General features: G+C 37.9%; 1 long non-coding RNA gene across 1 annotated transcript in view; it reads right to left on the bottom strand.

Moving 5' to 3' along the window:
* Positions 1–318: 318 nt before the first annotated feature.
* Positions 319–23,840, bottom strand: part of LOC122804359 — a 125,112-nt gene continuing 101,590 nt past the window's right edge. Inside the window, exon 2 of the long non-coding RNA XR_006365214.1 lies at positions 319–564. This is a non-coding gene — a long non-coding RNA (uncharacterized LOC122804359). The remainder of the gene's footprint in view (positions 565–23,840) is intronic.

The raw sequence follows: 23,840 nt of genomic DNA, 5'->3' as shown, positions 1-23,840 counted from the left end.
AGATGAAGCAAAGTCATGGCAGCGAGGCAGATTTATCATGTAATGATTGTCCCTTCTCTAGAATAAACATCCTGTCCTGATCAAGCAATGTGACACACTGTCTTCCCTTAAGAAGGAACTACAGACAGTTGGATCTCTATTTCTAAATTGACCGCCTGGTGTAACTGTCTCATCAGTCCTTGAAAAAGGAGGTAAGATGTACAAATGCGTACTGCAAAGGTGTAAATGGCCACATGGCTCAGCTGCCTTGTATTCTATGATTCTATGATATGCTACTTTGCTTTTGGCTAAAACCAAAGAAATACAGAATAAATCAGCACAGATTACTTGTACTTTACTTCATAACAACTGATGTCAAATCAACAATTTTTTTGGAATAAACATTAATATAAATAATGTAAATCATCACAATATGCATAATCTGAACAATATACAGAAGACTACTGATTCATATTCCAGCACTGACATTGTAGTGTTGCATGATGTAAGTGCTGCACTTCCAGGGTGTTCTCTTATCTGTCCGAGCTGATAGTGGTTCAGGTGATAGTAAATATTCCATGGCACCTGTTGATGAAGAGTGGGGGAGATTTTATTAGAAATTAAATGGCATCCAACACATTTAAAACATCAAGAAAAATACACAACATAGGCAATACCTTCACACAAGGTAATATGAATATCAGAAAACTTTTCACCTCTTAAAACAAACTACAAAATTATGAAAAAATTGCAGTAAACTAATGTAGCCATACATAGCAGTAGTGATTAATACACAACATTGCCTTTATGCTTATTCCTCACAGCATGAGATATTCTCTCATAAATCTGTTTTATTTATTTTGTTCAGTGAGTTAGCTTGTTTGGTTAGAACCCATTTTCAGAAGGAAAAGAACATGCATTGCCGTTGCCTATACAACAGAAGACAGTACATACATATCACATTGAATAATATATTACAGATAAAGAGACAAATATCTGTAGCAGTTATGAGGTAGCCAAACTTAAACAACATAAGAATCTGATAGATTTGGTGAGATACATTTTACGTGCTTCATAGGTGCATGGTTAACATAATCTAAGTTATGAGTAAGCTGAGAAAGACCAGCATTGAACAACATAACGTTACTTAAGACATCCATAAGGCTAAACATCTTATTCACCTCTTACTAAATACTATCTACATAAAAAGCTAAAAAAATACTTCATCCAGCAAGGCATTCTAGGATTGCACATCTTGGTAAAAGGAAAGAAGAACTTTAAATAATATCTCACTCCACTTGAATGATTGTCTATAGCTGTGTTGCCTTTTCTGTCATTTTTCCAATAAGTATATATTTTTCTGTAACATAACCTACATTGCTTATTCCGGATCTACTTCATATGTTCGACACTTCAAAATGCCGACTTTCATATGACCGAGACCATATGATCGACATTTAAAATGTCGAACATATAAAAACAAAAGTAAAAAACAACAAACATTTACCTAAACATTGCTAGCAGAAGGGCAAGTCACCCTGCACCCCCCATGGAGGGCTCTGACCCCCACACCCCCTGTAACTTAAATATACCAACTCCAAGATCATACTACAGTGCAGGAATGGAAATCTTTCCATTCCACACTGTATGGAGATGCCACTTATGCATTGCTGGCATTTCAAATGTCAATCATATGGTCTCGCCCATATGAAATTCAGCATTTTGAAATGTCGACCGTGTGAAGGGGACCATGCTTATTCCATATGCTGCATTTTAATACTACCCAGCTGGTACTTTTCTTATATCCTATTCATTCAACCACCTCACTGTAACAACAGCCTTTAGTCATTACTTCTAGCCAAAGCTGTCAACATTTTATTTAGTGTTGTCCAAAGTCATCAAATTCCTAATGCAAAAAATATTAAAAAAAATGTTTATTAGACTCCATCAAATACATACTCAGTGCTCTGTAATAAATTTCGATCTTTGAACTTAAGATTTCCCTTCCACTCTGTCCTTTCATTGCAAAAGTCCAAATTTACATTTTGAGTTAAATTTGCAATTCTCTTCTACTTATTACCTTCTGAAAATTGTTCTTCTCAAATGCAGGCTTTTCTGGTCATGGGTCACAATTATTAAAATTTTTAATAACAGTATCATACATTATTTTCCTTTCTTATTTTCTAGAATTTTGAACTGCACTTTGCAACCCCCATTTTCCCCAAAATATCATCCATTCAGTCCCTCATACTCTTATCCATTCATAGCTTGCCCACCATTTATTCACCACCAAAATGCCACCAAAATCCTTAACCTTTCACCATAATCGTGTATTCACTGCTTATCTTTTTCCCTTAAATTATTCTCTAAAAATAAGGACAATGCATGGTATACTTCTATATCCATAAAACCACTTTCTTACTAAAATATACAAAATATTTCTACTGGTGAAACTGAAACAATTTCCCAGTATGTATTTCCAAAAAGTCCTTAAAACTTGAGACTCCAGCTTCTGTGGATTGGGAAACGCTTCTATCTATGTTAGAAGTGATATTACAAATGTTTTAACTAAAATGTGTTTCTTTCACCTGTGCATGACATTTTTCTGCCTCTAGCAATTCTCATCCAGACAGTAAGCCTTTCTTCCCAATTATCTTTCAAATGAGTTCCTTCACCAACATAAATATCTAAGATGTTCATTTCCACCTATACTTTATGCCTTTAACATTCCAGTCTTTCTACAAAGGTACACCTTCTGGTTTCCTTTTATTTTAAACCAGTTTTTGATTTTTTCAAAAGTGCCATACTAAACCATAATACTTTATTTGCTATTCTTTCATTCTGTACAAAAATGCACAGTCTACATATGCATATGACATTGAGGAAAGAGAATCCAGACTTATTCCCTTAACACAGTACATTACTTTCTACAGCAAACATAATTAAATTATTAAAATAGCAGACATACAGCAGATGGCTTTAAGTAGATTTTAGTCTCAGTCTTTTTCTGATGGCAAACCTTTTTCTACCTGTAAATACTCTATAAATAATTCCCAAGCCATTGTGTAGAAGTAAATCTAAAACGTAATTACTTTGTATTCCTATTAAGTACTTTATAATCATGTTTCTGAGAAACGCATATTCTTTCTTCCCTTTGCTGGACTACTTTCAAGTAAAAAAATAACCTTTGTGGAATCTGAATAATATATTTTTTACCTTTCATACCACATGAAACGTTCTCTGTTAATTATCCTGGACAATCATTCTTTTAACTTCTATTACCAACGTTAAGTCTATGTACAGTAAACACTTAAATAATGGCCAGGTAAGTCTCCAGTTTTGAAAATGCTCCATAGTTCATTCTTAAAGGAGTCTTCATTATCAGTGACCATTCATTCCTGCATTCCCTGACTGCCCACTTAATCAGGATTGTTGAGAAACAGGAGCCTAACCTAAGTACTTAACGGGTGCAAGGCATAGAAATGTTGTCCTGAATCTGATGGTAGCCCATTACAGGAAGAACACATTACTGGCCGACTATTCATTAAATGTGTCATCTCATGTTTCATATATATCAAAATATATCTATTGAATTCATAAGGCAGATACTCTAAACCAGGAATAGAACCATCCTGTGTCTTATCAATTACTTTTTTATTTCTTGTTTTCCCATTAACTGTTTCTGTTCTTCCTCCTTTTTATTTTTCTTATCTCAAATCAGAAATCCTCAAAATTTGCCCTTCTGAATAATGACTCAAAAATGTTGCATGTTTCATTGTATCCTTATAGTGTTACAAAGTGCCTTTACCATTCCTTACTCCGTTTGTTTCCTTAGTATCTTTTAAGCTAACTATATTACATTATTTAAAAAATAAGTTTTGCTTTACATTTAAATTTCATACTTTTTATTTTGTTGTTTAAACAATTTTTGTCATATGTCCAAATTTCCAGCCTATTTTTCTCATTTTATCTCTTTCTTTCCCTCGCCTTAAAATACTTATTATGTTAGGTCCTGTAGCATTCCCCTATACCTAATGTAACTTTGGCATTTCACACAACAAATCCTGCTACAGACATGTGATATACAGATTTTAAGTGTTTCTTATATATATATATATATATATATATATATGTGTGTGTGTGTGTGTCTGTGTGTGGGTGGTTCTACTACTAATCTACTAACAGCCGATCAATCGAAATGTCAATGTCTTATGTCACAGACTTACATCAATAAAAACACTTTGACACACTATAGAAACATGTTCCAAGGCTAATCCTCAGAAAATGCAAGGAAAAGGAAAGTGTTTTTTTTTTTGGGGGGGGGGGGCAAGACCCCTACACACTCCTGATAAGTATATACATTAATTCTGAGATCACACAATCCCCAAGGAAAGGGCACATCCCCCTAGCCTGGGGACCGTTGGCCTCTCTCAACCGCTGATTATCTGCATATGTCAACCAACATGGGTCGACAATAAACAGGTTGACCATACATAAATGATATTTATGCCAGAACACCTATATATATTTTTTTTTTCACACCGGCTATATTTGTTAAATTTATCTTGATTAAAGTAATATGGATGAATACAAATTCATTCTCTTGTTCTTAAAACTGATATTACACCAGTAGTTTGTGTACTCAGTTTACACACACACACACACACACACACACACACACACACACACACACACACACACACACACACACACACACACACACAATGTCCAGTGCATAGCGTGGGCTTTTTTTGTCACTCAGTCATTTTTCTTTCTATGGGCTATGGCATCATCAGGAAAAAAATGAGAAGCAAACCCCCCTTCTACTTCCTGGCTCACTTTTTCTTTTTGCGGTGTAATTTTTTTGTTTCCTCCTTCATCTATTCTACATCCAAAAATGTCTTTGCTCCTGAAAATAATATTCTGAAGACTACTGGATATTGAAACTGGAAATTCACACCTGCCTTTTGACATCCTCTGACTGCTCAGATAAGCCTGCTTATCTTCTACCTGGTGTACAGTGAATAATCATTTTCCATGAACGCTCTGGTATCCCCAGTAAATAATAGTTTTGTCAGGAGCAGTTCCTTCTGCTGATGTGACTGCTTCTTTACTGCTATAGGTTTTGGCTTCTTTCTCGTGACTAGTGTCATAATCATAATGGTTCCTTTCAATTAACAAATCATGCTGTGGATTATCAGTCTAGTGACTTGTCTATACTTTCATAAAAGTAATGTAATCTGTTCCTTCTTGTCTCTCTGGTATAGAAGAATATCTCAGGTTTTCTCTGCCTACTCTGTCTTCTAGCTCTACTACTTTTTGAAATTGTTCTTCCTGAGAAGCCTCAAAGTCAGTCAGTCCTTCCTTCATTTCAGCCTCTAATTTCAGGAGCTTTATCAGGTCATGCGAATAGCTACTTAAAGCTACTTTTCAGCCTTTTGTCATTTGACTGTATTTCTCCAGTGTATCACTTACTTTAAACACTTCTGAATGCATTTAATTTTAAATTACTTGAAGCCATCTGCTGCAGTGAGACTCAAAACTGAACTTCTTTTTACTGAATAGCTGCATGGCTCTTCTCCACCAATGTTTTTTTTTATTTCCTTTTCTAGTTGATTTTCTCTTACTTTCTTCAGATTTTTTCTTTGCTCATATCCTGACAATGTAGTGACTGACAGGCAACTGCATTTTACTCAAATAAATGGTTTCCGTTTTCACACTGGGAAAGCTGCCAGCAAACCGTTGATCAGTGTTGTACAGCCATTTTTGAAGTCGAGCTTGGTAATCCTGACTACTGTTTTCTTCTAGGGGGACAAATTACAACCTCGGGCCTAAATGAGACAAAGACAGTGCCTCTGTCTTTCCTTCATAGACCTCACATGTGAGGCACATGCCTCCTCAACCTGTGGTCCAGGATGGACTTCTTGAGGTTAGCAGTACCACAAACATTAGTTTCTTTTGATTAACTCCTCAAAGTTATCTAAAGTGCAGGGCTGCATGCAGTTTTTTAAGAAGGCTCACACTCATGTCCTTCCTGCCTAAATAAACCTTGATTACTGATTATGGAATTCTTATTAGCTGTTATTTACTCATGGATGAAAGCCACATGTCTGAATTATAGCACTGCATGTTTATTACAGCTGAACAAATGTGCATATATAGATAGTAAGAATAACTTAGTCATAACTAAGAGGGAGTTACTACTAAAGGATCAGTGTCTCATATGTCCAATATCACTTGTGAGAGTTCACAGGTTCATAGGTAATTTCTAGGCCAGCTGCCCTTGCAGGCCATTTTAAGTCTAGCAGTTTCCCTTTTTATGTTCAAAATAACCTAAGCCATTTGATTATAGATTGTCCTTACCCACCCCATGGTCGATAATTATATATTACCCCTAGTGGGAATAAATGGGATCATACCATAGATTTGAGGGGATCCACATATGGGACAAAGTGTTTAGGAGTTCCCTCTGTCCCTTAATAGTACAAGGGGGAGTTCCCTCTGTCCATTAATAGTACAAGGGGCAGTCCTGGGGTAAGTTTTCTGTTTCCCATCCATAGAGCTATGTGGCATTTGAAAATGGAAAGGGATGAACTGTGTTTTATGTGAAAGGGGAGTCTGTTCCACAGCACTGGTATCCTCTGCAAGATATACCTTTCACTCCAAACAATTTTGATGATCTTGCAGAAGAGGTTTAGATCTCTAGACCAAGTATTTGTGATGCTATTTAACTTGCTGATGTGCAGTAAATCCATCAGTAATAGAGCAGAGGATGCCTTGTATGCCAGACACAGGCCACCCCTTAGCAGTCTGTAGGATACAGAATATAGCAACAGAGCTTTGAGTTAGTCCATGCAGCACATGTTGTTTATGCCTTGTATCCTTTTAGGAAAAACTAAATTTCTTTAGTTTTTTTTAATTTAAGTTCAGTCGAGTAAAAACTGATGTTGGATTCATGTTTAATGCCTCTTCATTCAGTAGTTTTTGCTATGTGTTGTGCTTAACTGTACACACAAATACAGTACATATAATTAATAATTAATAATTTATTTATTTATTTTATTTATTTTTATTTTACGTTTGTTGACCGGGAATGTTTGACTGAGCCGAAGCCCTTTTTCAGCAGAGACCCGGGGAGAAAAGCTCCAGTAAATAGATATAACAGTTTGTCATTATTAACAGGTATTATACAGATGGAATAAGGCAACTCAGTAGGCTACAGGAGAATTTTGAGAATATACAGATTACATTTTGTCATAGATACTAGTATAATACATATAATTATGTAATGGAGAGCACTTTTTGAAAGTAGTAGTTAGAATAGAAGAGCAACATAGGAGTTGAATGTTAAATTTTACAATTAAACAATAATACAATAAGCTGTGTGTACTAGTATAAATTCATAGTGCATACAAGTAATGTGTTTTGTTTTTTAAATTATTTTAATTTTAAATTGTAGCCAAAACTGTGGCTGAAAATAAATCAGCAAATAAAATGAAATTTTACATAGCCCATTGTGGGTCTACTTTATGCGTTTGAAACACGAAAAACCTGAATCCGAATAGCGCGACACATAAGGATCGAACTGCGAATACGTCGAGCGAAACCGTGAAAGTGGAAATATCGAATTCGCATAGTTGGCCCATCTGCGGTATAGCTCCGTAAGGTAAGTGTGCGATAGTTACGGACCTAACGGTTAGGGAGGGGTTAAGGTAAGTGCATAGGTAGGTAGTGTATGTAAGGTTTTGTGTAGGTAACGTATGTAAGGTTTAGTGTAGGGTTTTGTTAAGTGCATATGTGTGGAATATTTAGTTTGTTTGGGTATAGCTCCGTAGGGGAAGTGTGCGGTAGTTACGGACCTTAGAGTTAGGGAGGGGTTAAGGATAGTGCATAGAGAGTTGTGTATGTGAGGTTAGTGTAGGGTTAGCAGTAGGATTTTGGTGCTTTAATTTAGGGTTAGAAGTAGGGTTTTGGTTAGTGTATATATGTGTTTTTTTTATTGTGTTTGGGTAGGTAGTGTGTTGCGGGTGGTGGGTTGGCCGACTATAATGGTTCATGGTTTTAAATTTCGCGCTTTAGTACATTTGACGTATTCGTGGTTCGCTCTTTATGTGTTGCGCTATTCAGATTCTGGTTTTACGTGTTTCGGTTAGAAGTAGGGTTTTGGTTAGTGTATGTATGTGTTTTTTTTATTGTGTTTGGGTAGGTAGTGTGTTGCAGGTGGTGGGTTGGCCGACTATAACGGTTCATGGTTTTAAATTTCGCGCTTTAGTGCATTCGACGTATTCGTGGTTCGCTCTTTATGTGTTGCGCTATTCGGATTCGGGTTTTACGTGTTTTGAGCGAATAAAGTAGACCCGCCCATTGTAACATAGTTATTTATATATTTTTATGATGAGGCTTTTAAGCTGTAAATATATAAAGATATAAATATCTCTATTTCTATTTCTATTTCAGATTGTCTTTCATCAGACATGTAGATAAAACACTTTTTGGAACTTGCTATAAAATCCTTCACATATTAACAGCAGAAGCTAAAAGTACCTTAGTTAAAGGTGTCATACTTTTTATTTTTAAGTATGGTTTGTTTTTACTTTTTCTGTGTCCTTATCAAATTACTGTCTTTTACTAGAGAAACTAAATAAAAGATTTTGCTTTTTTATTTATTTACTAGGGCTGGGACATCACAGTATCACCTTGTTAAAAGTAAACATGCTTTCTATCACACAAATGGCTATTTTATCCTTAAGCATCTTGATATTATAGAATCCTCATTGCAGAAAATAGACAACTGTGTCGTGGTCATTTACTTCTTGCCAGTACCTCCTCTTAACCCTTACCTGTTCTGTCAAGGAGCATTAGTCCAGCCATGTTGGGGATGAATTTATGGATACCTAACAGATTGTGTAATTTATTCTTAAAGCAATATAGTGTATCTCATACCACATTTGGAGTGCAAGCTTGTTCCAGAGAAGGAGTAGTGATTGTTTAACAAATCTGTGTCTCCGGCATGGGTTGTTTATTTGCTGAAGCGGGTTCACGTCTCTAGTCCCACTGTTACTTGAGCTATTTGATTTGTGGAGATGTAAGAGGGCTTAGACTGCTGGATCCCTAATAGCCCAGAAGGCAAGACACAGATCACCCCTACAGACTCTTAGGACACTGGATACAGAAACAATGCCACCAGCCTCTTTTTCTTTCTCATTTGTTACTATTCGTAGTCTATTATCTTCTTACATATTATACATTCATTCTTTTTGTGCTGTTTTCTTTCTTATGGACTGATCTTAATTTTGATATATTTGTACCATGTGTGTTCAAATTTCATATAACCTTGTTCATCTGTAACAAGTATAATTAATTTTAGTTATTATATTATCCTGCTTAATATGAAATAATTGACTATGATATTTACTGTTTTTGTTTCATGTACTCTTGGAGCTTTTCTCCTCAGGCCTCTGCCTTTGGCCCAGTCAGACTAACCCGGTTAACAAATGTCAATAAATAATAAATAAAATGTTTTTCATTCCCATGATCTTTTTTTGGTAGGAACCTTTAGGGTCTCTTAAGTTACTTGATATGTTTAGTAAGAGACACCCTAAAGGGGACACTGTATTCTATGAAGGACCTAATCAGTGCAGAATAAAGAGGGGTCAGAACTTTTCTGGATGTAGAGAAGATAATCTTTGCAATCAAATGTGCCAAGTAGAAAGATTTTCTAACCACTGTTGCAAAATGATGATCAAAGGTGAAGGAATCTATACTATAAGCTGGCTGGGAGGTTTGTTTACAAAATACAACAATATTGCATTTTGTAGTGTTTAGTTTTAGCCCATTTTCTGAGCACCAGGTATTAACATGAGTAAGTTCACTTTGTAGCATCTGCCTACCAGAAGGGAATTTAAGTATGACATCCGGTATACAATCATCTGTAAAACTGCTTAACCAGAGATCCCTGTTTTTGATTTGGAGATCTGAGACAAGTGGGGTCCTAGTACTGATCCCTAAGAGACCCCACTGGTTACGTTTATGTTCTCTGATGATGCACCTGCCACTCTCACTGCATGCATTCCATCCGTCAGACAATTTGTTATCCATCAAATTACATTGGGGTTATTTTGGACCACACTTATCCTGCTAAATGCATTAACATGTGGTTTAGTGTCAAATGCTTTGGTGAAATCAAGATATGCTGTATGGACAATGTAAACATAATCCATAGGTTGTATTACCTTCTCAAAAATGTACCAGATTCATTCAACAGGATCCACCTGTAACAAAGCCAAACTGCTGGGTGTTGGGTCTTATAAGATTTTTAATCTTGTATTTTTGTCAGGTCAGATAAGGCTCATCAGGCTGATGGGTCTGTACTTACTGAGGTTTGTAGTGGGGCCATCCTTGTGAAGTAGCATCACAACCGCTGAACACCACAGTTTAGGAACAAATCTGGTGGATGAGCTCAGGCTGAACAGTTGTAGGAGTGGGCCCATCAGTGCATGTTTATTGCTGTTCAACAGGCAAGCCTGTATGTTATCAGGTCCCTTAGAGGATGTATTTTTTTGTCCTGGAGAATACTTTTAGAAAATATTCTTCAGTGATAATGATGGGATTGAGAAACTTATGGATATGTGGATTTTGAGTAGATGTCTGTGGGGTGAAGTTTGCACTGAATTTCTTTGCTATCTTGTTTGCAGTAGCCACTGAATTAGAGTGGATATTGCCATTATGAATAAGTTTAGTGCAGTGTTGGGTGTTACTTCCTGACTTAAGTAAAGAAGAATTTGTAATTATCCATAACGTTCAATGCCAGCTGAAGTTCATGAAATGCCTTTGGTTTACTGATGGTATTTTTCAATACCTTAAAAACTTTTTTTAATGTTGACCTTGTTTTGTGGATCTCTGGTTTTCCTGATTATTCTAAGAAACTTTTTCCTTTTATTTTACTGTTGATATATACATGTGGACCACCAGGCTGATTTGCTGTTACACTTCCAATTTTGTTCAGTTCTAGAATGGATTGTCCGATAAATGCAGTTTTACAGGTGCAGGTAGAATGCATTTGCATTCCTACTAGCCATGTCAACATTTTGGGGGATACAATTAAACCTGAACTTTAAGACTTCAACAGAATTTTAGGAGGGTTGTATACTTGAAGTCTTTCGATACTGTGATATCTGCATCTCATGGCTTGGGCATTTTGAAGGAGAAGATTATCAATTTGGGGTCAGACTTGACTGAGGCAGGTTATACCAGCAGAATAATGCATATAGATACTATATTTGTAAGGACAAGGTGAAAAAAGTGTTGTCCTCTATTGGGCTCTTTAGGGAATTCTTGTTTATGAAACTGAGGAGTTTTTGGGGATAGCCTATATTTGAGGTATCGGTTTCTAAGTTTATTAATGAGTAGTTAAAGTCAACCTTGATGATGGAATTTTTGTATCTTTGAAGATCAACCAATATATTTAAGTACTGGACGTGTTTTTTGGGGATCATCGATGGGGGTTCTGTAGCATGCTATGATCTGATATTTGGTTTTATTTAGAGTGAATCTAGGTTTGTGGGTCTCTAGGAATCTGCCTCAAGGTCATGTGGCCTTTAACAAATCCAGATACTCCACTGCAGTTCCCATTGGGGCTAAAGGTGTGATAGGTGCAAAACCCTGGTGCAGATGGGGTGTTTTCTGCACTTTTAGTACAAGTTTCAGTAATAATGCACACATGAATGTGTTCCAAATGGGGGAATGAGGGTTTCATGGTCAGGTAATGTGTTATTTAGACTTTAGCATTGCGCAAGGCTTTCATGGTCAGATAATGTGTTATTTAGACTTTAGCATTGAGCAGGGATTTCGTGGTCAGGTAATGCGTTATTTAGACTTTAGCATTGAGCAGGGGTTTCGTGGTCAGGTAATGCGTTATTTAGACTTTAGCATTGAGCAGGGGTTTCATGGTCAGGTAATGTGTTATTTAGACTTTAGCATTGAGCAGGGGTTTCGTGGTCAGGTAATGTGTTATTTGGACTTTAGCATTGAGCACGGGTTTCGTGGTCAGGTAATGTGTTATTTAGACTTTAGCATTGAGCAGGGGTTTCGTGGTCAGGTAATGTGTTATTTAGACTTTAGCATTGAGCAGGGGTTTTGTGGTTAGGTAATGTGTTATTTAGACGTTAGCACTGAGCAGGGGTTTCGTGGTCAGGTAATGTTACGTAGACTTTAGCACTGAGCAGGGGTTTCGTGGTCAGGTAATGTGCTACTTAGACTTTAGTACTGTTATTTAGACTTTAGCATTGAGCAGAGCCACCTTGATATAGGTTGGAAGATCCATTCACGGGATTTTGCTTAAATAGGGCACTATGGGGGCAGCAAAGGCTTTAGCCAGTATGTGGAAACTCTGAAATAAGAGGTGCAAGTGATCCTTGGCACAGCAAGAGGGGCTGTGCAACAGATCATCCCAATGCTGACATGTAATGGATCCCCCATGAATGTCACCAGTTATTCAGCCAGTTGTTGAAACTAATCATCCTTTCTTTGTATCTTGCCATCCTTCTTGGAGAAAGACGTTTTTTTTCCCAATGCCATTGTCATTCCTGCATTTGTGACATGCATGAAGCACTCAGAAATGTCTCTCTGCATATCCCTCAGTTTTATTTTGAAATAAAAACAAAACATAAGCGATGGTGATAAAGCAAACTGACATTTTTATTGCATTGATTAATATTGCTTATAATTACTTTGCATATATTTAAATAGATTGTAGCAGAAAGTCCTGACTACTTACTTAAAATGATAACCAAGTCAAACATAACTGACATTTTTGTCTGCAGTTCTGATGACATGAAGAGTGGAATCAGTAGAACCTGTTTAACTTGGAAAAAATAAATGCATCTAAATTTACAAAGTCAATGAATGACTTCCACGGAAAGACGACACTTAAGGAGAACCAGCATAGTGCAAGAGGGACTTATCTTTCAGAAAGAACATGCTACACAAAAGCAAGAGGGCAAAATTTCAAAATGAAGGGTAAGTGACTAAGGAAAATGTGGGAATGCATTTTTGTTTATAGAAAATGTACTGAGAAACAAGTTAAGACTGTATTGGACAGACAGAGTATTGTGTGTGTGTGTGTGTGTGTGTGTGTGTGTGTGTGTGTGTGTGTGTGTGTGTGTGTGTGTGTATGTGCGTGTGTGTGTATGTGTGTGTGTAGTTTGTATTGTGTAAGGCTATATTGTTAGCCAACCAGGGTGTGCAACTTGCCAGTTTGGGAAGAGGATTGATGCATCTGTATTTGCCATCAAAGTATACTTTGTTTAGTTTCTGAATTTCAAAACCCAAAGCTGTCAGAAAATCAAGACTGGAATAACAATAAGATGGTAAGGGGTAGAATCTATTTATCAGTTTGTAGCAGCACTGATTATTTGTCTCTAGGTTTCAACTAGTAAAGCTACTGCAACAATTAAACACTGTTCTTAGAAGTTAGCCATCAGCAACACAAAAACACGAATATCTGGAAAGCTAAGGTGACGATTTAAGAGGAGATTCAGCAATGGGTCTCAAGCAATGATTCTGGGAATGACTGTAGTTAACTAAGTTAATTTATAAACATTTAAAATAGGTTGGTTGCATATATATATATATATATATATATATATATATATATAAAATGTTATATATATATATATATATATATATATATATATATATATATATATATATATATATATATATATATATATATATATATATATATACATATGTGTGTGTGTATTTTTATATGTCTATATGTATACACACACACATATGACACTAGGCTTTCACAAAGAATATGATCCTTTCTGCTCATTATGTCATTATGGAAAGGTGTGGATGAAATGTCCATCAAAGAAAGGAGCAAGTTAATATAATTCTCAAGCTGTAATGGAGAATAACAATGATTAAAGAGAACTTGACCCAGTTACATTCCTTAATAGTTCCGTGAGGAGGTCTGCTTATGACGGATAGCAATTTAAAGCTGGACTAAAGAATTCAAGAGCTTTTCCTGCGTGAATATTCTATTCACTGCTGTCCTGACATTAGAAAATAGCACAACACATGTATAAGAAATTTAAAGAAGCCAGATGAAAGTAAAAGGAGGAAGGAATTATGACATATTGTTTCTACATCACATCTCTAACAATTCGTAAAATAAACTATTTTTACAGGTACCCACAGCAGCAGATTGGTCAAAAAGAAATTCAGAGACATTTGAGCCGGAAGGCCTTGGAGTCTGAAGAATAAACTGTCTTAGATATCCGCAGTGAGATAACCCCAAAATACTGGCAGTCATGAAAAGGCCTTCTACTGATTCCCTAAACAAGTTCTAAAACTTAATCACTAAATAAAGCTTTATTACTTTCTGCATTTATAGTATATGTACCTTTTTTCCCTTGTAATTTTTGTATAGGAGGTTTGTATCATCTCTCTTTGAGCTGCTGTAAAGTCCTTTCATTTGACAGCTTAATCCCTTCTTCATGCCACATCACTGTGTCATCTTAGTCTGTTGTCAATACAAACATGAAGCTACATTAATCATCATGTGAGGAGAATTCCGGAAAGAAAATAAACTGTTGAGAAAGTATGTCTCTTACAGATGGATAGCTCTCAGTAACGCATAAACAAAATGAATAATATTCCATTAATGAGAGGAGATGAAAGAGAAAGACTGAGCCTTATGATTGGTTGCAGTTTATTTAAAGTAGCATGTCCTCATACTGCATTAATAAGAATAGACAGTGGGTAGTCACTGAATATTATAATTTATTATTTTTTTTTCAGAGCATGCAGCCAGTCAGTTCATCAAGTATTATTTTGACTGATTATAATAAATATTAAGATAACCCACAACTAATAAAGCCTTCATAACTTGGAAAGGAGTATGTAACTATATACTTATAAATTTATTGGCAGCTAATCTGCAACTCACCATCTGCAACATGTTTGCTATACTGGACAGAGAGTGTATCATGTGTCTCTATGTTGCATGTTACTGAAGGAATTGTATGGTGCAGTGAGTGACAGCTCACTATATTGTACAGTGCAGCAATGCTTAAGAACTGGACCACGGCAGCACCATACAGGTAACTAGTGGTGCAACATGAACCCAGGGCACACTGCACCAGGGCTAGTGCACCATACAAATCAACAGCAGTGGTAGCACTTAGTGTATAATGGGGGGGGGGGTGTCAGTTCTGATACGCAGTAACACCGATGCATCAGCACAGTACAGAACAGTATGGATAACATAGTATAATAAGATTTGAAAGCAACGCATTGAGCTGCTTAGGAGTTTGACTGTATAACTAGCAACATAGTGTGGCATGCTGTGTGATCTTCCTGTGTCTTTTGCATATTTCAGTAACAGCACAGACAAGTCAAGTTGAGATAATACTTACCAGACATAAGAGTACATAGTTTGTCTATTACAGGTGCTCACATTCTGGTAGGGTGTGGCACACTTGCTTGCTGCAGTTTGATAAAAAAACAAGTAGTAGAACCCCCCACCGGCCTAATCTTCCAATTCCATGTAGCCTTCCCAGCACCTGATCCTATCAAACTGCATATCCCTAATATATTCCTAACTCTAACCCTAAAACGCCCACCCAATTCCCAACAATGTCCTCACTTTCTTACCCGAAAACTCTTCTATTCCTACCTAACCCAAAGTCCCTGATCATTCCCTAAACTTAAAACTCCAATGACTCTCCATCCAAAGTCCCTGATCATTCCATAAACCTAAAACTCTAATGACTCTCCATCCATCCACAACCCCTTTTTCCTCATTTTTGCAAATGGGGTTGGGTGTCACTTCAACAGTAACAATCTAGAGCCAAGGTTTACGCTACCCACCTTCCCTAAGCCTAAATTCCCCAAATGTTCCCTAAACCTATGATTCCCTTCCCAGTCCCTAACCCTAAAACTCCCTACCTGCTCCCTAAACCTAACACTCTGTTCTGGCTCTCTAATACCAAAACACCCTTCCTGCTCCCTAACTCTAAAACTGCCTTCCTTCTCTCTAAGCTTAAAATCCCCCTGCCCCTTCCTCCCCATGGCTGATTGCTGAAACAAGACTCTTGAGCCCCTGGCCTTGAGACAGTGTTTTGCAAGCATTTGAGACTTGAGTGTTTGTAAGAGACTCAGTAAATATATATACTCATAAGCATATTCATATCTGTATGTTTTTGCAGCAGCACATAGCCTCAAAGCAGAAGTTGCATGCAGTTCAGTCTGCTTGGCTGGCCAACTATGCAGGTCTAGGATGCAAATTTCAAGAACTGTGAGGGCTTCATCTGGCATATAACACATTCTTGTATATCAGGCAGTGTTTGTATCTTATTGCAGCATGCAGGACATCATTGTCTTGCCATGCTCTTTATTACTGTTGGCCTCTGCCACCAGTCTTGCAGCCCTTATCAGTTTGCTTGTGACAGAACGGTGCACACATTCTGCACCTTGTCTGTGAATCTGAAAGACTAATTTCTAAAATATCATGAGTGGATTTGGTGTTATAGATATGACTACAAAATGTAAGCATTAAGAAGTATAATTTTTTGCCCTTCTACTTTAAAGGTACTGTGTTTTCACAAAATGTGTAAAACCTAATTCATATATATGACTTACCTGATAATGAAACAAAGAAGGAAGAGAATGCTTTTTCTTCTTGCAATTGTACATATTGTTAAGTATTTATACCCCGATGAATGCTTTTTGTATTTATTTATGGCAAGTTGTCTGTCATTTAGCAGACTGGGTTTTACACACACACACAAAAGTACATACTTACTGTCTTTCGGCTTTTCCCAGTTAGGGGTCGCCACAGCGGAACTCCAGTCTGCTAATGATTGGCAGTAGATTTTTACGTGCTGGCTTGCCGGGCCTAACGCACAACCTTCAATGAAGGAACGCCCATTCACGCATGTCGACACACAGAAGATGCTCTAACTGAAAATCGAACGTGCAACGTCTAACTGTGAGGCGACAACGCTACCGCAGCACCACACACAAAAGTACATAAATAGACAAAATATAAGAAAGCTGTGAATGAGGCACTACCCTTTTGCTGCCTGGAAGCTATACAGAATCTTTTCAAATCCTAGTCTGATATCTGCTTTTTAAGGTATTCATCATACATTTTTTTGAACTTACGGAACATCTGATTTTTTTTCATACAATTGGCCATTTATAAACAGTACAAGGTCACTGTATAATAGATGCACTCTATTTGTGGATAACTGAATGCTGAACAGTTTCCAAGCTTGTATTACTTTTGCTGTCATCTTTTTGTCGTAAAATTAATTACGTTTGTTTTTCTTTTTCTGAAATGTAAAAAATGAATTTTTATGGTTTCGCTGATTAAAAAGGTAGAACACATACACTTATTTATACAATTAAGACACTACTCATTTTATGGACTGTTGCATGCTGAACAACTTTTATACTCACAGAGGAGTTTATTTTCTTTGTATTCAAAAGACCTAAACCTTTAATCAGTCCGATTTCATTTAGATACTTAAAACAGAATATCTCATTTTTTCTGAATATTCACTGTCTTACCATTTTTTTTTCTTTGCATGACCTTATGCAAATAATATCTTCAAAATCTTTTTTGTCTTTCTCTTTTACCTCTTCAGGTTAATTAGCACATCAGGCATGTGTGGAGATGAACTTAATTTCCTGATGAAGCCGTATGACTGATAAGTTTTAAATTGTTATGTATCAAACTGGCATCTGACTGAAACTGCCAATGCTAAAATCTAGAACCGCAGAATTTATGCATTTGTTTTTCAACTGGGTATGTGGGCTGGCCTTAGGAATCTCTTCAGCCACAACTTAGGGGACAGGCACAAAAACTATAAGATTATAAGCAGGTGTTCATTTTACAATCAGGCAGGCAATACGCACTGACAAGAGATCCCAGTTTTTTTGAAGATGGACATATAGTACAGTTGGGCAAAAGCTAGTAAATGACACAGCACAGAGTGTACACTGCTACAAAAACATTTAGTCTACGAATACTGTCATCACTGCCTGCTGCATACAGAACTGTAACAGAATATTGCCTGAAAAGCATGCTGCTACTAATTACTCTAGAACTAGTACCATCACTGATTGCTATCTACACAACTAACAGAATACTGCTTGCATTTTGATAGGAACAGTAAACATCAACAAACATACTTTTCAGTAGTAAACAAAACTTTCATCTTTGCTTTCCTCTGAAATGCTAGAAAATATTTAGCATTCTTCAAGGTAAACAGTTTGGATGATTGCCTGATCTCACTTAATCTAGTAAGATCCGAGTTCTTAGACCTGCTAGCCTATGCCAATGCATTTAATAAAGTCTAGCAAAGCTTTTTCTTCCTTATATTCTGTTTATATATTCCTGTTCTAAAACATTTTCATTCTTCACTTAGTAATGTTGTGCCATCTCCACTTTGGCACATTTCCTTTCTTCTTTTTGGATTCATAGAGTCTGACTCCTAGTTGGAAAATGTCCTGGTTATAGCAGATCTGGCAATGGCAAAGTTCATGACACATTTTCTCAAAGTTTGTAAGTCTGTTTTCCCAGACTCTGATTTTAATTTACAGTCTTTTCTTAAATGTTTGTGTGCCTCTTAATATTTAGAAACCAACTATTGTAATTCCAGTCATAAAACTGGGAACTGTATCAAGCATTAATAACTGTTGCCGGCTCACTATTTCCTCACTTCCCATTTATAAAACACTCAAAACCAATGACATGTCCCCACTCAGGAGGCATATCAACAAATGTGGACTGCTTTGGATATGTAACAGCCTTCAGTACTGACCACAGCAAATGCACTGCTCCTGCCCCCAGATGATATTATTTATAATGCACAGAGCATAGAAAACTGAAAGCAGTAATATTTAATGACATCTACAAGACTTTGGATTCTTTTTTCCATTCAGAAAGTTTGACTTTCAGCCTAATAGTACTGACTGATATGGTGTGTATCTTTATACACATACCTTAAGAGATTTTTTTGATCATACTCTATCCTTCCCTCTCCACATATAACCTTTGGAACAGCTCCAGCCTCCCCGCAGGATCCGCAGTGTATTTATCATCTTTATAATTTTGCTCACACAGTCATTCCCCTTAGCCACATTGAAAGAGATATCCAGTTCCATACTAATGACCTGGCTGTGTTTAGTAGCTGGTATTTACTCAAATATCCTAGCACTCAGCTCATGCTCAACCAGGATGTTGTTACCACAGATTCATGACACTACAATAAGCAAATCTCACCAGCTACACTAACTCCCAGCCAGCATTTTTGGTACTTCCACTTAGCTGTGCCTATTGACATCTAATTGGTGTGTTCCAGTCCTCGGCCTGTATCCCATTGCACCCACAAAATCAATATGTAGTACTCATATTGTGATAGTTTCTAACTCTCCTAAAGAAGGCCTGTATTTTACTGCAGGTTTATAGGTAAGTAATAGGCAATCAGTCTGCAGACTATTACAACCCTAGTCAAAAAACCCTATTCAAAAGTTACCTCTAGCCTCAAGGAAAGTAAAATAAGACAGACTGGGAGAGAATTTAAGACTGCCCATCAAATTATCTAGACTTACCTTGAAGGTGGCAAGGGTGCTACTTTGCTTAACATGTAGTGGAAGTTTGTTCCAGAGCTTATGGATACATGAGATATGAATCTATCATGCCAGTGTGTCTTATTTATCTGCTGATTAAGGTTTGATTCCCTTTAACAGAGTATTTGAGGTACCATTAGTTCTACAAAGGAACAGGAGATGAAATAGGATTGGATTTTTCATGGCTTGAAAGGCTAGAGATAGATCGCAGTGGAGGAGTCTGTAAAAGACTGAGTGAGTAGAGAAAGAGATGACAGCCTCTTCTGATAACTAAGACCAGTGAGGCCTCTGATCTTTTTAGTTATGAATCTCTGAGGTTTTGTGATATGTTTACACAAACAGATGTCAAAAAGATGCATAATATTCAATAATGGGTGTGATAAGATATGAGTAAAAAAGAATTAAGATTTCTTTGGATCTGGTGCGAATTAGATGAACCAGATAAAAGGCTTTCTGAACTACTGTGGAGACATTATGGTCAAATGATAAAGAATTATCAACAACAGCAGTGTCTGATTTGAGGGGTGCATCACCTATATGGTAAGTGAAACTGTTTTCTTTACCAAAATTAACTATTCTACATTTTTTTACATTTAATTTGAGACCGTTGTCCTTGTAACAATTGCTAGCTTCTGCTCCTCCTTTCCCCTTTCCACTTTACAAAAAAAAAAAATTCTAAGCTTGTTTCCTGCCTTTCCTATAAGTTGTCTAGTCCAGATACAGATTTGCTGTATCTAGGACTGTTTGTAAGCTTCTGTGCCCCCAAGCCTTTCTGTGTTGGAGGGAAGCCTTCTAGCTTAATTTTGTTTCTTAGAACTAGCCAGTTTTCTAGTTTCAGCACTCACATTTGTTTCTTTGAGCTCAGCACTTGTTCAGAGCTCATTGTAAGCACTAAATAAGCTACAAATTACTACAGCACTCAACTTTCCTCACTTGTCTAGAGGAAAACAGTTTTAATACTTAATAAATAAGCACCTATCCAGGCATGTCTAAGGGTCAGCTCCCAGTGTTTTCTCCTGTCTACCTGATGAATCTGGGCATCTTGGGGCAATGCAGCAATTGCCTCATGTACACAGACAACTCTCGCCTCCTAACACCCAACACTACAACCTGTGAGAGATGCACTTGTATAACCAAACTGGAAGCAAAGCTCTCTTCACCCAAGACTGAACTAGACAGTCAAGAGGAGAAGGTAAACACTTGCACCACACCACAGTCATCACATAGTCCCTCAAAACCTACACCACTAAAACACACACATAGAAACACAAAACACACACCTACATTCATGGAGGCTCTCAAAAAAATCTATCCAAGCAACAGGGACCTCCAAAGCAGAAACGCAAGCAACCTCCACCCCGCCCAACACAACCCAGATGACACATAGCCCACAAACTCAGTGTGCCACTCAACCACAGCCCATAAGGTATAACAATGTACCTAACACTCTAGTCATAGGTGACTCTATAGTCAGGCACACTGATGTTCCACTCACCAAGCTGAACAAGGAGAAAGTCACTGTCAACTGCCTGTCAGGTGTCAGGATCCACCACATAATGCATGCACTCAGGTCACTCCACAGCAAGTACAAATATGACTCTGTCATTGTCCATGTTGGTGTGAATGACCTGAGACATACCTCCCTGGACTACATGAAAAGAGACATGGAGGAGTTTTCTGATCTTGTAGCCTAGACAGGTATGACCCTAGCCCTGAGTAGCATCCTACCATCACCCAGAATGATACCACAGTACAAGGACAAAATGACTGACTTCAACAATTGGCTAAGTTTCTGGTGTCATTCTAAGGGGATCCAGTATCTGTCTCACTGGGATGACATGACTGACAAACCACAATGCTTTGCCAGAGATGGCCTGCACCTGTCGCCCTTGGGATTCCGGATAATGGCTAAAGCTCTTGCTACCCCTATAGTGCCTTTTTTAGGCAAGATTCAAATGACAAATTCACCACCGTAACAGGTACAAGCAAGCAAAATCTGAGGGTAATGCTACTCAATGCTAGAAGTTTAAACCTCAAAATGCACTCACTCAAGGCACTCCTTAAAATGGAGAACATCGACATCTGTGCAGTGACAGAGACCTGGTTCAAGGCTCCAGATTGCACCCCTGCATTACCAGGCTATAATTCATACCACACCTTTCGGCCACCTAACTTGGACTGAAGCACTAAAGGCGGAGGCGTGTCTATATTCATTAAAGATATCCACACCTCTAGGCTAGTTGCTCAGCATAATGCACCTGAGATTATCCAAGTGCAACTAACTCTGGGCAAGATCGCAATGGAAATTGTAGCTTGCTACAGATCCCCCACCATGCTCCAGGATTCCCACTCCTCGTTTCTTGATACACTGAAAAATATTAGGGTACAGCCTAACTCCCTAATAATAGGTGATTTCAACTACCCCACCATTAACTGGGAAAACTACTCATGTATAAACTCTTGTGCTCAACGTTTTCTGGAATTCATAAATTTCAATGCCTTGGATAAACTTATCCACACCCCCACCAGGGGCAGCAATATCCTAGACCTGGTCATTACCAACATGGGCAACCGGTGTAACACACCAGAGGTCAATTCCTCATTGGTCAGATCCGACCACAAGCAAATCACCCTAGACATCCACATCCCAGCCCCACCTCCCATTAGGGAAACCACTGTAAAAAATTTCTCCAAAGCCAACTTCACGCTTCTTAAGACAGAAGTTTTAAACTTCACGACACCCATGCTGATGGACAATAGAGATACAACTGCTGAATCCTATATAATTGCACTTTATAAGCACTTACACAAGTGCATGGATCGTGCAATCCCTAACAGAACCAAGATGCTATCTTCCAAAAACAGGAAGCCAATCTGGTGGTCCCCTGCTATAAACAAACTCTACAACAGAAGAAAGAAACTGTTGCAAAAAAGAGTAAAATCCCATGATTGGAGGAACTCCGTGGTCAGCCTCAGTAAGAAGCTGAGATCCCTCATAAAATCCTCCAAAGCTAGTTACGAAAACAAAATCGCCACTGATTCTAAAGACAACCACAAAGCATTCCATAGCTATGTCAAGAATCTCAATGGCAACACTCAGATCTGCTCTGAGTTTCAGCACAATGACACTAAATATACAGAACCAACTGATATTGACAACATCCTGGCAGACAGGTTCAGAGCTAACTTTACCCCTCTCTCATCCCCTAAAGGGCCCATCTCTATACCGGAAGAATGCAAAGTACCTGTAATCACGGCTGCACAGGTAAAAAACATACTCTCCAAAGCCAAGAACACAGCATCCATGGGACCTGACAGCATCCCGGGCTGCGTTCTACATGAACTACAGAACGAACTGGCATCCCACCTAAGTACCATGTTCAATCATAGCCTCACCTCAGGCTTTGTGCCCACTGAATGGTGCACAGCAACAGTTATCCCACTCCACAAAGGTGGGAGCCACCACGGACCCCGGGAACTCCCACCCCATTAGCCTGATGAGCCTGGTCTGCAAGGCTATGGAACGTATCATCATGGAACTTATAAACAATGACATTGGTAATCTCCAAACTCTGGACCCTACCCAGTTCGGGTTTGTAAAAGGCAGATCATGTCTCCTAAATCTGATTCACTTCTTCGAAGCGGTCACCAAAGCTGTAGATGAGGGTAAGGTGGTACACACAGCCTATCTAGATCTCACCAAGGCTTTCAACACCATCCCCCACTCTGGAATTATAGACAAACTTACTAAACTAGGTATAAATCCCTATATCACAAGATGGGTTGCCAAATGGCTCACTGACCGAACCTACACTGTGAAAGTAACAGACTCTAAATCCAACTTCAGACCAGTGACAAGTGGAGTACCACAGGGTTCAGTCCTAGGACCTCTCCTGTTTGGTATCTACTCCTCTGAAGTACAGGCTAACACAGAAAGACTTTGGCTAACAAAGTTTGCAGATGACTGCAAACTAGGAGCCATAATCAAATCTCCTAACAATGTGGACATCTTACAAAAGGGCCTCACTGAGACAGATGCCTGGTGTCAAAGCCATGGCCTTAAGCTCAATGCCAAAAAGTGTATTGTTGGAAAAAACTCTGTACCCATGAACTACCACATAGGTAGTAATCTACTTAACACTGAAAGTCTGATAAGAGATCTTGGGACACAGGTGGACAGTAGTCTCTCCTTTGATAATCACATCGCCACAGTA

Source organism: Protopterus annectens, chromosome 6.part0 (genome assembly GCF_019279795.1).
Source record: "Protopterus annectens isolate FY-2018-M chromosome 6.part0, PAN1.0, whole genome shotgun sequence".
Taxonomy (NCBI): domain Eukaryota; kingdom Metazoa; phylum Chordata; order Ceratodontiformes; family Protopteridae; genus Protopterus; species Protopterus annectens.
This window is presented reverse-complemented; position numbering and strand designations above follow the sequence as displayed.